The 16,109-nt window shown below is 45.0% G+C and overlaps 1 protein-coding gene across 4 annotated transcripts in view; it reads left to right on the top strand.

The window, feature by feature from the left end:
• Positions 1–16,109, top strand: part of MYO5B (myosin VB) — a 1,432,615-nt gene that overhangs the window by 821,473 nt on the left and 595,033 nt on the right. The gene's annotated exons all lie outside the window — the stretch shown is intronic.

Below are 16,109 nucleotides of genomic sequence, written 5' to 3'. Positions count from 1 at the left end.
ATGGCGAAACGTGTGCTTTTTAGTGATTTCTTTAAAAATATAGCAGAGTTGCTCAAAACACAATGTGAAACATTGGAAGTAAAATGCAGAGGCCAAAAACATGTACAATATTACAGTGACCATTTATAATCCAGCACTTGCTCCAACAGTCTCTTACGTTCGAGCTACCTCCATTAAGGACACAAATGCAGGATGACGTTGAAATCCAGTAGTTCATTGGGGTAGTTCACAAAGAATAGGGCAAAATAATAACTTGAGCAATTGGTGAGAATGGGAATCTTGCCGGCTTGTCCAAGTCCTCATAGTTACAATTGTAAATGTCTTGCCAAAGTCTCACCGGGTTGTCACACAGTTTCAGTGCCAAGCGAAGACCTCTGTCAGTTGTCAGGTAGGTTCAAACTTGGAGCTCTTTATCGGCTGAATATTTTTCGCGGTTGCACTGATTCTAGCTCTACAGGTGGGGGGCGAAGAAGTTCAGAGAAACCACAATCTCCACCAAAGGCAAGGCCGAGTTGGACGCACCACAGGCTGGTGTCTGGGCGCCTGACCACCTTCCTATGCACAGGGTGTGATGTTGTCACCCACCTGCATTATAGACTCACTTCCCTCCTCCAAGCCTCAATGTAAGCTTGTAATTATGAACTTTTCCTTTGCAATTGTCCGCTATCCTCACTATGAACTAGCTCCTGGCATTCTTCCTGGAAACGTTTCCACGCGCTTCTCCCACTTCACCCAAACACCCGATAGGCATGGGACGTGTGTTTCCCTATCGGTTCTCCTCTTGCTACATTTGGTCTCCCCAGAGCTCTTTTTCTCTCCAGCTCCTGCTTTTGTCACCTTCTCAATTAGTCTTACTACTATTTCCAACTCCTCCTTTGCAGCTATCTTCATGAACCTCCAACACTGCACTACTTTTCACCTCCTCCTCCTCTGCACCCACCCATCTTCACTAACAACTCCTCCCTTCACTGCTACTTCCGCTGCATCTTTTGTTGCCACTCCCTCCTCTACATCCCTCGTCACACCATCTCTTCTACTTCTCTTCTGCAGCTATCTTTACCTACCCCTGCATAGCTCTTACTTGCTGCAACAGCTCTTCAACTCTTACCTCTCCACCATTTAATTTCTACCATTCTGACGTCTCCTTTGCTCCTCCCGTCACCTCCAACTTCCTCTCTGCCTCTTCTTTGCACAGCTGCCTCCAAAGTCTCATCATGTCCTTCACCAAACACCTACATCTATGTACTCCCTGGGCCTACTGTTAAATGTCCATGTTAAGGTGGTCTCATAAACACAGATACGCCCGGAGGAGGTGGATTCAATCCAGACCAGACTCAATGATGGAATAGAAAAACTGCACGGCAAAACCCAACTTTACTCACATCGACAGAACGCCGGTACAGCATACGAGCATTCAAGTCTCACTGCTCTCAACATGTTAATCTGAAACAATTGCTTAAGTACTACAAACTCATCATCAATGACGTCATAACATTGTGCTCTAGCACCTTAAAGCATTTGTTATGCTAGATGGAATTGCCAAGAAAATACTTTGGACCCAATAACCAGACAGACTCAAAGGAGATGGTAAAATACTGCTTTAATCTCAAGAAGTAACGCAGGGTGAATAAACACTCATCAATCCGACTCATGCAAGATCACCCTGTTTTACAAGTCATGTGTACTTTATATAATGCTAGAGGCGTCACCTATGATGTCATCCTACATGGCAAACTTCAAAAATCTATCGAGGGGTAGAATTGGATTAGGGGATCATCTCTACATATAGAAAATGTGCATGTTAGTTCCTCATTGGTGGTCTCTTTTCTGTGAAGCAGACCCTGTGCTACTTCTAATCACATGGTGTAAGGTAATCGTCATAGCAGAAAATGTGGCAGTAGACCAATATTTTGCAACATTGTATGAAAAAGTGCATGGCAGGCTATTCTAATTGATTATCAACCCAAATCCAACCTTGGACATTCGGCTCGCTAGTAACACGTACACATAGAAATGGAACCCAGGTGGTTGGAGATACATCAGTTCTCCCCTTGTTTTCCCAATTAGTCTTCCCTCTCTCATCTCTAGGCCTCATGCCAGTGTCCTCTGTTTGAAGACTGACCTTGCCAGTCTGCACTGTCTCGGAACATTCAAGGGAGTGTATGCACACCCTTATCTTAGTTTTAAGCCCAATGAATAGCCCTTGTTTGATTCCACTGCACCGGGTGCAGTTGCTCCTCCTGGCCTTTAGAGACTTGCTCATTCTATCCCATATACATTTTATGAACGTTTTACTGTCCAATACTTATCTTAGTTTTAAGCCCAATGAATAGCCCTTGTTTGATTCCACTACACTGGGTGCAGTTGCTCCTCTTGGCCTTTAGAGACTTGCTCATTCTATCCCATATACATTTTATGAACGTTTTATTGTCCAATACTTGGCAACTGTAAATGTTCTTGTTCCTCCACTTGTAAAAACCTATTCACAGAAAATACATTGTTAAAGGGATGTTACAGTAAAGATGTACCCCACCCTTGGTACTCCTCTGCCCCAGCAATTAGCAAGTGGCCTTCCACCTTGGAATCCCTGGTACTTCCCCCTTGGACGCCTGTGAGCACTTGTCCATCTGTACTGCCCCTTTTATTTATGCAATAGAAGCCCTGTGTACAATGTTCTCGTATATGTATGGGAAATGTAGATGCAAAGAATTTGTAGAACATTGTTAAGTGACAGTTGGTGGGTGGAAGTTTAATATGTTGATACGCTATATGTCGAGTTTTTTTAAGTGATTGGTGGATATATGTGTGAAGGGTTTAAACCAGATAATGAGGAAGAATTACAAACATAACAGTAAAAAGAGTAGAAGGGCTGTTTTGTGTGTGTGCAATCCGGGGTTTCTAATAAGGCATTGGCTAGACAGGGGAATGTGGAGACCATGGATAGTCATAAAGGTCAATGGATTATGGTGTTTATTGTATACTAGAGAGAAGAATGCCATTGTTTCTGTGCTTTTTTCTTTTTCTTTAGTATACAATTGTCCCTTATTTTCATTAGCATAGTGGAAAATGCTAATGGGAATGTTGGAGAATCTTATTGAATCTAAATACTTCACTGAAAAATGTAAAGTAGATGGAGTCTATATGCTTATTTTTTAGTTATATTTTTTAACTGTGAAAGGTGGTTCCTTAAGGAACCTTTTTATGTTTTCTTATTTATTTTTTAGGTTTTTATTTGCAGGAGAGGCCAGAAAGTAAGGTGGGGAGGGAAATGAGAGAAGGGGCACCAACCACACATATGGAGGGGCAGGTGCACAGGGGAAGATGTTGCGCATGTGTTAAATCTAAGGTAGAGGGCAGTGTTCTCATGCTCATTGATTATAGCTTCAAAAGCACTTTAAAATTGTTCCCCCCTGCCGAGTGGTGTGTTGCATTATATACAGAGTACTATTGTTTTCAAAAGATATGGATCAACATCCTCTTTCATTGCTTCCAAGGTAGCTTGTGGAATTTTGTGTCTCACAGAAGTAGGCTGTGTGGTTACAGTTTTGGTTGAGGAAGATGAGTTAGAGCCTACTACTTCCTAAGAAAGGAACAGCCTTTCTGAGAGCATTGCAGTGGTTGGATTTGGTGTGGCACTGCATGGTGGTGGTCCCGTAGGAGCACTGCCCAGCTTGTCCGTGACTCAGTACAACGTTGCACTCAGTGCATTTCACTTTGGTAGCTTTAGCCTTTGGTACATTTCCAACAGTGGTAAAGAGCTGCTGTACCCATTCTCTTTTGGTGCTAGAGGTAGGCACATCCTCTACTTCATCTTCCCGGTCTTCTTGATTGTCTTTTGAAGTATTGTGCTTCTTTCATTGTGTATGTCCTCCAGCTGGTGTCTTGGTGGTGGTGGCTCTTGGGGAGGAGGAATGGCAATAGCTGATGCCATTTTAAGATAAATAGCAGTTTTCCTAATATTCTTCGAAGTATGTGCTGTGTGCTAGATTGTTAATGGATAATGAGTAAGAATAGGTGTAGGAGATGTGTATGGGTAAATGTTTAGCTTCAAAGTTCCTAGATCAGCAGAAAATGCAGTTCCAAACTGTTGGTGAAGCACAGACCCATTTGTGAAGTGCAGACGCGTTCGCGGACTCATCATCATGCCGACCGGGAGTGCGTGGTCACGTGACACTGTCTGTAAAAGTTTGCAATGATGTCAGATGTTCGCGAACGCAGACGAACACAAAAACAGTGCAAAAAGTTGCAAAAAGTGTATACACGTGTTAAAAATGATGCTAGATGGTGGGGAATGGCAGAGTTTTAAGGTGAAACTTTCTAAATTGAAGAAAAACGTTACTATATTGTGTTAAGTATGATATTATTAAGTTGTAGCAAATGTGGGTGCACTGGTAAAAACCCATGAAATTCACTGAAAAAACATTGTTAAATTCGCCAGTTATGGTAAGCTAAGCAACCATTACTTGCACCACCACCATGCACTGCTAAGACTAACAGCCAGGACATGAAAGATGACATCACACATGTCATTGATGACATCACTGATAACATCACAAATTAAAATAATGTTCATGAACAGTCCCTACAAGGGGTAGTGAATATAATGTTGGAAACAAGATGTCAGGGGTGATCGGGAAATCCATCATAAACTACTTAATGTATTAAAGAATGTTCTCTTCTAAAGAAAACATTATATTTGAGTGTTGTTGTTAATACAGGAACATAATCATACATACACATAGGCAATGGCTGCAGCCTGTACCAGAAAAGCACAATATTTGTAATCTGGTAATTTCCGATAGTAAAATAATAAATGCTAACATATCAAAGGTTTGCGTCATGTTAAACATGGAATAAATAGCTAACAATTTCAAACTTGCGACATACTTTTGTTAGTACAAACAATACATATAAAAACCCAGAATGCATAGAAATTGGAGCCACATACAGAGAAAGTAAAGTAAGGAAGAAAGAAACAACAGCACCAAAAATGACAACATTAGAGTTATCATGTGACAAATGAATTGTGTGTTTGAGGCCTGCTTACTGCCCCATCTATGTGCACTATGTGGTCAAATCAAATTCTATGGAAAGTAATGTAAGACGATATAAGAAGGTTAATGTATATATAGCACCTTTTCAATTTTTAAAATTCTCATTTTCAGTCAAAATAAAAACTAGCCTAGAGATGTCAGTGAACAAAAACAAGTGTCCAGCTATGTGATGTTATCAGTGATGTCATCAATGGCATTTGTGATATCATCTTTCATGTACTGGATGTTTATCTTAGCAGTGCACGTTGGTGGCGTGTGTTATGGTTGCTTAGTTTACCATAAATGGCGAATTGCTTGGGGTTTTCAGTTTTACTTGTAACCATAAAGTCCCTTTAACAACGTTTTTCAGTGAATATACATACGAGTACATCCAAATTACAAAGCACATGTTTTATTAAATGTTTCCTCACTGCAGAGACTAGTTCCAAGGCAACACATGCTCCTGAATTTTGTGTATCTTTACCAGAGTTTTATTAAAAGTTCTGTTGCTTGTCCTCTTTGTTTCCTGTTGAGCACACAACTTTGTGGTCGCCAATGATGAATTATTGAGACTGCAGTCACACTCTGCTGTAAATGGAAAACCTGAGTAGCATCTTGACAAGGCGTTGTGATGGAATCCCTGCAGGGTACACGTGTTGCTGCTTTCCAGAAGGCAGCGACATACCGGGTTGGACAGAGAGCAGAATGTGGAAGGGCTCAGAGTGGTTGCTATGTCAGTCTGTCAGCCGGCATCATGTCTCCTTCCCTACATTTGTTCTTTGCAGACGCAAAACGGGAATGCCCTGTACATTATTTAGATTTACCCGGATCCGTTGATTTATTTACCATTGAAACATTTCCAGTCCTGGTAGCTGAAGAAGGCCTTTGAGAAGACCTGTTTGGTTATTAAAGGATACCATTTAGTGCCTAGTAGTGTAATTACTTAGCACCTGATTTCTAAAAGTAATCACTTTGTAAATGCTTAGTTTGTATTACTGTCGCTAATCACCATCATAGTAGTCTTATAGAGTTGGCATATTGTGCACCCACCTGGGGTATTCAGAACTTAATCTGCTGAAGGAAAAGTAAAAGACGATGGAGGATGGGAAGAGTATATACAACATTAGGATCACACAGAAAAAAACACATACACACAGTTTTCCAATATATCCTTCACCATACATCCAAGGGAAATATGAACGTGAAAAAGTATAAGTGTTATTCAAATTTGATTTGCCCTTCGTGATACGTGGAGGGTGTGACAAAATTATTACTGCTCTGTAGGAGTATAACTAGTAGTGGCTGAACCGCCAACCCAACCATGCTAGAAAGCAACAGTGATCACAATCATAAAGGTGAATCAGGCACAGTCAAGATGTATACCCCCTTCCTTTTGTACTAACGTGGGCTGAGGGAAGGCTATACTCTTAAGAGGGGTGTGATTGTGGTAACAGTAGCAATGCAAACAGCAACAGTTCAGAGAAACCAACATAAAGGAATGTCCAATCAAGGTTCTATAAAATATATAAATGCATTAACTAAACACAGCAACATGTCAAATTAGTGACTATACAATCACTAGCAAAAGCCAACCACTGTGGAAAGAACACAGTAGATGCCAGACATGGAGATGAAAGCACTCTGGGTAATGTAGCTAGGGTGAAGAGCAAGACATTGCTATAATGTCAAGTTAAACAGATATGTCTTATGAGAGAAAGGTGCGAAAAGATGGCTTTTCAGTGTTTAGAGTCCCAAAAGTGGTCCATGGGGGCTGGTCCTTAGTCTGTTCTAATTTGTTTGGCAGCGTCAAACTGGGCTTCTCAGTGCTGTGAATTCAGCTCGAGCAGGGTACAAATGTTTGGGTTGAGTCTAGGTTTCCATCGGTTTGATGGAAAGATCCTGCCAGTTCAAGATAATGTTTTGAAGTCACAGTGGTGCAAAGTCTTTGCAGCGAAAGCGTCTTATATCAGCCAGAGAAAGTGCCATGTTCTGCTGGCAGAATGCAGCGGCAAGCTGGTTTGATGCAGGAGCACAGCGGTTTGAGGTTTGGAGTGAGTGAAAAAGGCTGCACCATGGGTCCTGGATGGTTTGAAGGCATTCAATGAAAATGTACAAAAAGCCTGAAAGAAAAGACTGAATGGGAGATGTGGCCGAATTTCGGGCATTAGAAAATTCCGAACGGCTGAAAAGTTTGTCCAAATCCACCATTCGGTGGCAAGGTCTGTGGGCGTTGCGGGGGGGGGGGCGGTGTACCCTGCACCTTAGTTCACTACATTGTGAGTGGGGTTTGCAGGGGTGTACCCCACTGCCAGTCTGAAAAAAGTTTTTAAAAAGTACAAAAGTACAAAAATTAAAAGGAAAGGACCCTATGGCGCTGGTTCCCGATCACGGATTTTGAAGACAATGATTTCAGTCAAAATGAAAGCTCCATTTTGCTGTCGAGCTTGCACACAATCTGGTCATTTTTATTTGTACGCTAGATGCCGCCGTTACGGCCTTTATGGTCACAGCTTTTCCAGACCTTTTGCAAAGGTTTCCTGAGATCTTTCCCTCATGTGTGGCAGGGAACATTTCCAGACCTTTTGCAAAGGTTTCCTGAGGTCTTTCCCTCATGTGTGGCAGGGAACATTTCCAGGCATCTCCAGGCTTTGATGCCTAAATTCGCTTCTTTTTATGTTGGCATTCCAGGGCCTTATTTCCATGAGGATTCACAGTGGGCCTTTCATTGTGGGGCGCCCTCATAATGACTCCACCTTAGGTTGTGGGGTACACGGCTATCTCACCCCACACAGAGAGATGCCGAAAAACACAAATAAGCTTGCGCAACAACCAGGAGCCCTCCTAGACCACAGGGGGCCAAAAGGAGAGTATGACCCCCCCCCCTAAGAGACTTACTGGGAGATCCCATGGAATCGGGCCCAGGAACACGAACACGAACATGAACAATGGCCTTTCTATTCTGAGAATGGATACTTGTACAGTTACGGGGGTTCATTACAAAAACAGATGCATGTTTCTGGGACTAGCATGTCACCCATACTTGCGAGCCTACGACAATCTGTGACCCCATCTTTCCCTGTCAATGTCCTGCCAACGTTTGGAGGATTGGTTCATTGGGTTGCATATTCTTGCAGTCTGTATATATTAATAATCCTGGTATATCTGTCCTCTGGGGTGTCATTGGTGGAAATAATCTCTTGCAGTCATTTTGAGTATTTGCACCCCTAGCTTCCGATATATTCCACTGAATATCCCATGTGGTGAATCCTGCTGTACCAGAAGTGTAACCTGTACTATGGTGCTGTAATTGGGAAGGGTTTCTGTAAGGGGGTTTTGCTTGACTACTTTTGTATGGTCCTGTGGAAGTTTTACGTTAAAATAGCAAATATAAAACACTGAGGACGAAAACAACACTTTTTTTGGGGCAATTTTCAGAAAAGAAAATATGTATTTTTTTTTTCTTTTTATAAATTCAGGTGGAAACCCCCCACCCCTCCACCACATACCCTACCTTTTTATTATGCACTTAGCCAACCCCCCCATCTATTTTCTTTTTTTTAAAAGGTGCAAAGATCTCACACAACTTTGGCCTTAAAAATGTGTTCTTTTTCTGCCTCAGTGCTTTTGTGTTCGTTTTTTGAGGGGAATACCCTGGCCTGGTGGACTATTGATTGAGTTATTTGTATAGCGCCGCTAACCGAACCAAATCGTATCCAGGCACAGTTGTTGATACAGCAAAAATAGCTCTGTTGTGAATCATTAGGTCATCAGAATTGCTCTCCCCCATATTAATGTATTCTTGAGCCTATTTCAATAGATACATTTTAATTGTTTTTCGAAATGAGAGAGATTCCAATTTTCTTATCTCCAATGGAAAGCTATTCCATAATTTTGGTCCAAATACTAAAAATCTACAGTCTCCTCTGCACTAACATTGTGTTTGGGGTATGGTCAGCAGGTGCTTGTCCTTTGATCTTACAGACCGTATTGGTTGATAACAATTTAGCTTCTCGGACAAATGCATAGGAGCTATGTTATTCAAGCATTTAAAAAGAATGCATCCAATTTTAAACTTAATCCGGTCCTCCACTGCCAGCCAATTGATTGATCAGTGAAGACCTGATATTGGTGTAGCTTTCTGTACCCCAAACACTAGTCTGACAGCAGCGTTTTCTGCTTATTGTAGTCAGTAAATTTGTTTGGCAGGGGCCCTAGTCAGTATGCCATTGCAATAATCCAATGTGGAGTTTACTAGGGCTCCTACCATTGTAGCATGGTCTGTTTGTGGAATATAAGGAAGGGCCTGCCGAAGTAGCCGCAGGTTGTAAAAACGGCCTGCACTTTGGCCTGTGACCTGACCTTCGCAACCCAAGTCGCTCTGCCATATGCACCCAGATTCTTTACCCTGGAGGCATACTTCAGCTCTGATCCCAAAAAAGAAGGTGGTGGTGGACATCTACTTCACCTATCAGATGCTTTAGGCGGAACAGAATCACCTCAGTCTTGTTGGGGTTGGGTTGGAGCCAGTTAGTGGACATCCACCCATATGAGAGATTTCTCTACATCATTTAACCTGAGGAACACCTGAGTGTCATCTGCATGTGACTATAACCACAAAAGTGATGGGTGGAAGGATTTGAATGAATCTGAACCACTGACATTGCTCTGAGCAACCTTCCACGCCACTGTTTTTTAGCCCGTCTGTGCCATTGCAAACGGGGTCCAGCCATATGCAAATCAGTCAGTTACTGCCACCAATGGGAGCAGCCCAGCCCGAACTGCTAGGCCATGTCCCCTCTGCATGGTAACACAAGCAACCCCAGACATGTTTCGGCCTTGTTGGGCCTCCTCAGTGAGGTGCAGCTTGGTTCCCTATTGCACAGCGAGCAAGTGACCCACATCTGGGCATACCCTCTCCCACATAGTGAGACATACTATAACTACAATAGTGATGGGTGGAAGGTTTGGAATGAATCTAAAACACTGGCCTTGCTCTGGTCAACCTTCCACACCACCGTTTTTAGCCCATTTGTGCCATTGCAAAAGGGATCCAGCAATATGCAAATCAGTCAGGTACTGCCACCCGATGGTAGCAGCCCAACCTGAACTGCTAGCCCAGGTCCCCTCTGCATGGAAACACAAGCAACCCCAGACATGTTTCGGTCTTGTTGGTCCTCCTCAGTGAGGTGCAGCTTGGTTCCCTATGGCACAGCGAGCAATAGACCCAACTTCACTTGTTGTTGTCGCCCTGATAGAAAGGAGGTAAACCATTTAAGGGCACTTGCTGAAGCATTCCCTATTGTCCTTAGCAGCTCAATGAGAATATATGAGGAATAACCCATATGCAACCTCTCAGGGTTATCATTATCTGGCTGATGGATTCTCCCCGGGCCCCAGATTCCCCTTGTTCTCTCTAACAGCCCATCGTAATGTGTGTCTGCCACAGGCCAGTCAAGATTGGACTTGAAGGGGGCAGTGTTGTGCACACTGCTGAATGGAGCATTGTGTGTGAGCTCTGCAGGCAAGCCGAGGTCCGGGGTCAAAAACTTGCATATTATCGCCCGGTTTCCTACCAGATTAACTGAATTGATGTTTGAAGATGTCATCCAGCTGCATGCCAAAAACCGAGTAAATTGGTGCAGTATTTCCTGTTTAACGTTGTGTGTTTCACACAGCCCCGAACAGCCTCCTGAGAAGGCCAGATTGCCACGTGGGTTCGAGAGCGGTGGCTGCAATTAGTATTGCATTACAGTTGAGGTAACAACAGCCCACCCGCCTCCACCCCAGTCTGCAGACGAAGAATGAAGTGGGCGTGATACGGAGCAACATAGAGCCGGCGACATATCCCGTGATGAAGAGCATGTGGGCACTCCGGTAAATGTCCGTTGAGCGCCTGCACATGCACGGACATATGGGGAGAGGCTCCAGCAATCGCGACACAGAGCATTGCACCGGACCCCTCTATCGCAGGTGAGGCCAGCCCAGACCCTCCCCCTGACCCGAGCCTACACCGTAGATCCCCAACCGCATACAACTCTGCCATGCCCGCAGAGATCCAAAGGGTCGGCCAGTGGAAAGAACTTTGGGGCTAAACATAATGTGGCACGCCAGGCAGGGAACGACAAGAGCAGACACATGGATGGCCTGAGGAGAAAAGGCGGCTCTCCTCCTCCCCATACGAACAGAGGGCACACCAGCAACCGTTTGAGGGCCACTACAGTGATCAGACCCAAGGGCTAAGGAGCATAGGCCACTTACGAAGTGAAATAGAGCTGCCCAATTGACTGGAGGGCCAACATTCTCCCAGCAAACTAACAAACCCTCGCGGACCACCCTGTAGTAACTGCAGCAGTCCCCTAGCGGGACACACTATTACGCCCAGACAGCAAGACTGCAGCCCTGCATACACCCCGGAGACTTGAGGGGGGACGAGGCGGCTAACACAAAGTGGCAGAGACATTATGCGACAATGAACTGCAGCCTGCAGCACACGTAGAGGTGACCCCTGGCACCCACTGCCAAAGTGTGATAAACTCAGCTGCACACCACCCGTGGGCCCTGAGGGCGGGAACCGAAAGGTTACACTGCCAGTTAAAACAGCCCACCACACTTAGTGGCCCATAATACATGTGCTGGCTACACACTACATGGAACACAGCACCAATAGTGGATAAAAACCCATAAATTGCTCTAGAGCGCCTGGTACCACATTGCATGAATGACCCAATATTGTGAAAGAACAACCGAAGGAGGCTCGGGGCACAACATGCACTGACTGTAAATGGCATGAAAATCACCCTGGTCTCCACTGGGACAAGTCATCGAGAGCAGGGAGTGAGCAAAGCGTTCAGACCCATAAAGGCCCGAGACCTAGACACAACAGGAGCCAGCACCAAGAACCAGGCACACCTTGGCACAGGAGATGGAGTCAAAGCAACATAACGCCGAGGAGGAGGGACTTCACACCAACTGTGTCGCGGCCCGCTCTCCCAAAAGACCTGTGTCCAAGAGACACATGGCCCTTGTAGGACACGTCCGTCACCAATGAGGGAGGTGGTAACTACATTTCCGGGGCAGGCCACAGATGCTCAACAACTGGTTCTGATGGCGAATTGAAGTCACCGGACCACATTACAATAACAGACCCGCAACCCCAAGACAAAGCCACAGCTCTCCACATCCATCAAAGCGGGGGCAAATCCGATATCCATGTAAAGCTACAAGGACACTAATAGAAAATAAGCACAACGCCTCAACTCCATTGAATAGAATTGCGGCAAGGAAGGTATACAATGCCCAAAGGAGCAGCGCCCAAAAAAGGGAAAGGCGCCATTGAGAAAGACACAACGCAGGTATCCAAAGCAGGCAACATGAGTAATTCTGGCTCTGGACAAACCATGCAGTCCACACCTCTTGCCACATCGGCTACCGTGGACCCCCAGGTGGTCTTTGCTTCTATACAGCAAGGCTTTACAGCTCTGAACGATAGACTGGATAGAATCAATGCAAACGTGAGCACAATCAAAAATCAACTTGAGAAAGCCACTAATCGCATAACAGAGGCCGGAAACAGGATCAGCACCACAGAAGACACGCTCGAGACACTACTTAGCACTGTGAAAGAAATGGCCAAAGACTTGGGAACAGTGAAGCTGAAATGTCAAGATTTGAAAGCTATCAAATGTCAAGATTTGAAAGCTGGGTCCCATTGCAACAATTTGCGCATAGTGGGGGTGCCCGAAGATGCGCTGAAAGGCCCTATGGAAATAGCGGTGGAAGAATTGCTCAGAGACTTGCTAGGGGACCTTGGCTGGTCTTCAATGTTTGTTATCGAAAGAGCGCATAGATCCCTGGCACCTCGCCCCAAGCCAGGCGCTTAGCCCAGACCTATCATAGGCAGGCTAATGAACTATAGGGACAGGGACCTGGTGCTACGAGCAGTGAGGGATAACCAAGAACTGAAGCTGGGCTACAGCGTAATTAGGATCTTCCCAGACTACATGGTAGCGGTCCAACAAGAAAGACAGTCATTTACGGGCATTAGGAAGATGCTCCACGAATGCGGGATACCCTACGCAATGCTGTACCCCGCCAGACTCCGACTACAGCATAACAAAATATATTTCTTCACCTTCCCTGAGGAAGCAGCGACCTTTGTCGAATCCAACATCCCAATGCCATCCAAGCGGACACCCAGAGCCGCGGGAGATAACAGTAACACCTCACCATCACCCGGACAAGACGGCCGAAACAATTGATTCAGCCCTGCATTAAGGAACATTGGACACAAGGCATCAGTAGCAGATACCCACAACCTGTGCAACTAACTGCAATACTACTGGACGTCTCTGATCTATCATGTGTACAGGAAACATTCAAGTTTGATATCCTTACTGGCAGCCATGTCATATTCCTAGACCTCGCTGCCACGGAAGCGCCCACCCAATGCGGGTGCACAGTTTTGTTAAGTGGATTAGAAGAGACACAGGTGTAAGGGGTGGGAGGAAATGCATAGTTGAAGTTTGGGGAACTATGAGGAGGTGTGGGGGAAAGCAAGAAGACATGGGGAATTAAAGTTAAAAACGCACAGACATACATAGAAAGGACAAACTGGAACAGTAAGGGACACTTTATTACTATCGATCCAACCAGAAAATGTGCTGAGTATGGCTGAGAAAGACCCAAAAGGATTTAAATTAATAAGTTGGAATGTAAGGGGACTGGGGATGCCGGTGAAAAATACTGGCATATATTAACAGATCTGGCACCCAGATTGCATTTCTTCAGGAGACACATTTACTGGGAAACCAGGCAGAAAAGATAGCTTCAGGATGGGGCAGTCACCGTTTCTACACAACTTACTCGAGCAGAGCCCGGGGGGTACTACCTTTAATACATAAAACGTTACCATTTACACACTTTGCAACGTAGTTTGACCCGGAAGGGCGATACGTGTTTGTCCACGGGAAACTATCTGAGATTGAGGTACTCCTCAACAATTTCTATGGCCCAAACATTGACTATCCTGACTACTATACCAAGATCTTCCAGAAATGTGCAAGATATCCTACAGCTCACATAATTATTGGTGGGTATTTTAATACAATACTCGACACCCAGATAGACTGCACGTCTAACAGCCCCAGAACACTTACCCGAGCAGCACGTACAATACATACGCATACAACTGATCTGGACCTACGCAATGTCTGGAGATCGTTGCATGGTGAAAAGCAAGCATACACTTTTTACTCATTGGTGCATAACATGCACTCTAGGATCGATATCTGGTTGGTATCACAAAGAGTCCTGGTTTGGGTGTCTGAGGCGACGATATTACCCAGTACACTGTCAGACCATTCACCTGTAGTGTTAACCATGCAAACTCCCAAGGTCTCCCCACAAAGATCCCCATGTAGATTTAAAGTGGCCGCTCTATCTGATCATGTATATAAGACTAACCTGACCCAACACATCGACGAATATTTCGAAAACAATGACGGCTCAGAAGAGAGTCAGGTGATTCTATGGCAGGCCTTTAAGACATACATAAGGGGCGTCATCATGTCGACCGAGTTTGGGGTGCTTAAAGACATCCGTAGGGAGCTCGGGAGGCGAGAGAAGTACATAGCACAACTACAGGAGCAATATGCCATTAACCCAACAGCCCAGACTAAACTAGATATCAAAACTCAACTAGAAGAGTACCAAGACGCAGCAGAATGGGAAATTCGCTACTTTGACAGGCCGGCTGCTGCTAGGCGGTATGGAGAGTTAGAGCGCCCAGGTAAGCTTCTAGCTAAGATGGTGAGAGGGGAACGCGGAAACAATAACATTCCCTGCATAACGAGACCAGATGAGGCAGTGGTTACCGATCAGGCAGAAAAGGGGAAGGTCTTTTATGATTTTTTCTCCGACCTATACTCTCCCCAGAGTGTGGCCACGGAGGAGGAAATAGACGGATACCTTGCAGGGATACCCACCACACTATTATCGAACGAGACGAGGGAAGTCCCCAGACCCAGGCCGAGATAGCAGAAGCTGTCAAATCCTTGCCAAACCGGAAGGCACCTGGATCTGACGGACTGGGAGCCGAGTTCTACAAAGAATTTGCTGAGATCATGGTGCCCCGACAATATGCTGTCTGGACCGAAGCCTTAAAAACGGGTACACTAACTGAAACAACATGTGAAGCGATCATAGCCTTGCTGTTAAAGCCCGGGAAGCGACCTGAAAAATGCAGATCTTATAGACCCCTATCATTAATAAATACAGATGAGAAAATATTCGCGAAGATATTGGCTACGCAATTGAACCCATGAATGCTGCATATGGTCTATGAAGACCAGGTAGGCTTTATACTGGGCAGGTTCACGGCAACGAATATCTGCCGCTGCTATAACATACTCGCAGCGATCCCTAAGGACACTCATGGAGTGGCATTGGCACTAGACATGCAAAAGGCCTTTGGCACAGTCTATTGGCCTTTCCTATTCAGGGTACTCACCAACTACGGATTCGGGATGAATTTTGGGAACTGGGTGCGGATACTCTACACGCAACCATACGCCAGAGTCTGTGTCAACGGGACCCTGACAGCGATCCTTGAGCTAGCTGGGGGTAACAGACAAGGCTGCCCGTTATCCCCCCTATTATTTGCATTGGTTATTGAGCCACTAGCAGATTCACTAAGGGCTCAACACAGTAAGATAGGAATTTCACTGGCGGGCAGGTCAGAGATCATCACCTTATATGCTAATGACATAATGGTGTATTTAAAAAACCCTGAAATTAATCTCGGCAGAGTACTGCACACAGTCAAGGAATTTAGACAATTTTCTGTGCTGAAATTGAACTCGATTAAATCCGAGATTTTCCCCCTAATTGAGGCCACCCACAAACCCAATGAGCTACACAGACTTTTATGGGCCCCCACACGGGTGCAATACATAGGCGTTGCACGCACAACACAAATCGTACGCACTTTAAACTATGTAGCAATTTCAGACGCGCTATGTGCCAAACTTGAATGTTGGTGGCCCTGCCAATCTCACTTATGGGTAGACTCGCTCTGAT

This window comes from Ambystoma mexicanum, chromosome 6p, assembly GCF_040938575.1.
Source record: "Ambystoma mexicanum isolate Mex_15411 chromosome 6p, UKY_AmexF1_1, whole genome shotgun sequence".
NCBI lineage: Eukaryota > Metazoa > Chordata > Amphibia > Caudata > Ambystomatidae > Ambystoma > Ambystoma mexicanum.
The sequence above is the reverse complement of the archived record's forward strand: the minus strand, read 5'-3'. Positions and strand labels throughout refer to the sequence as shown.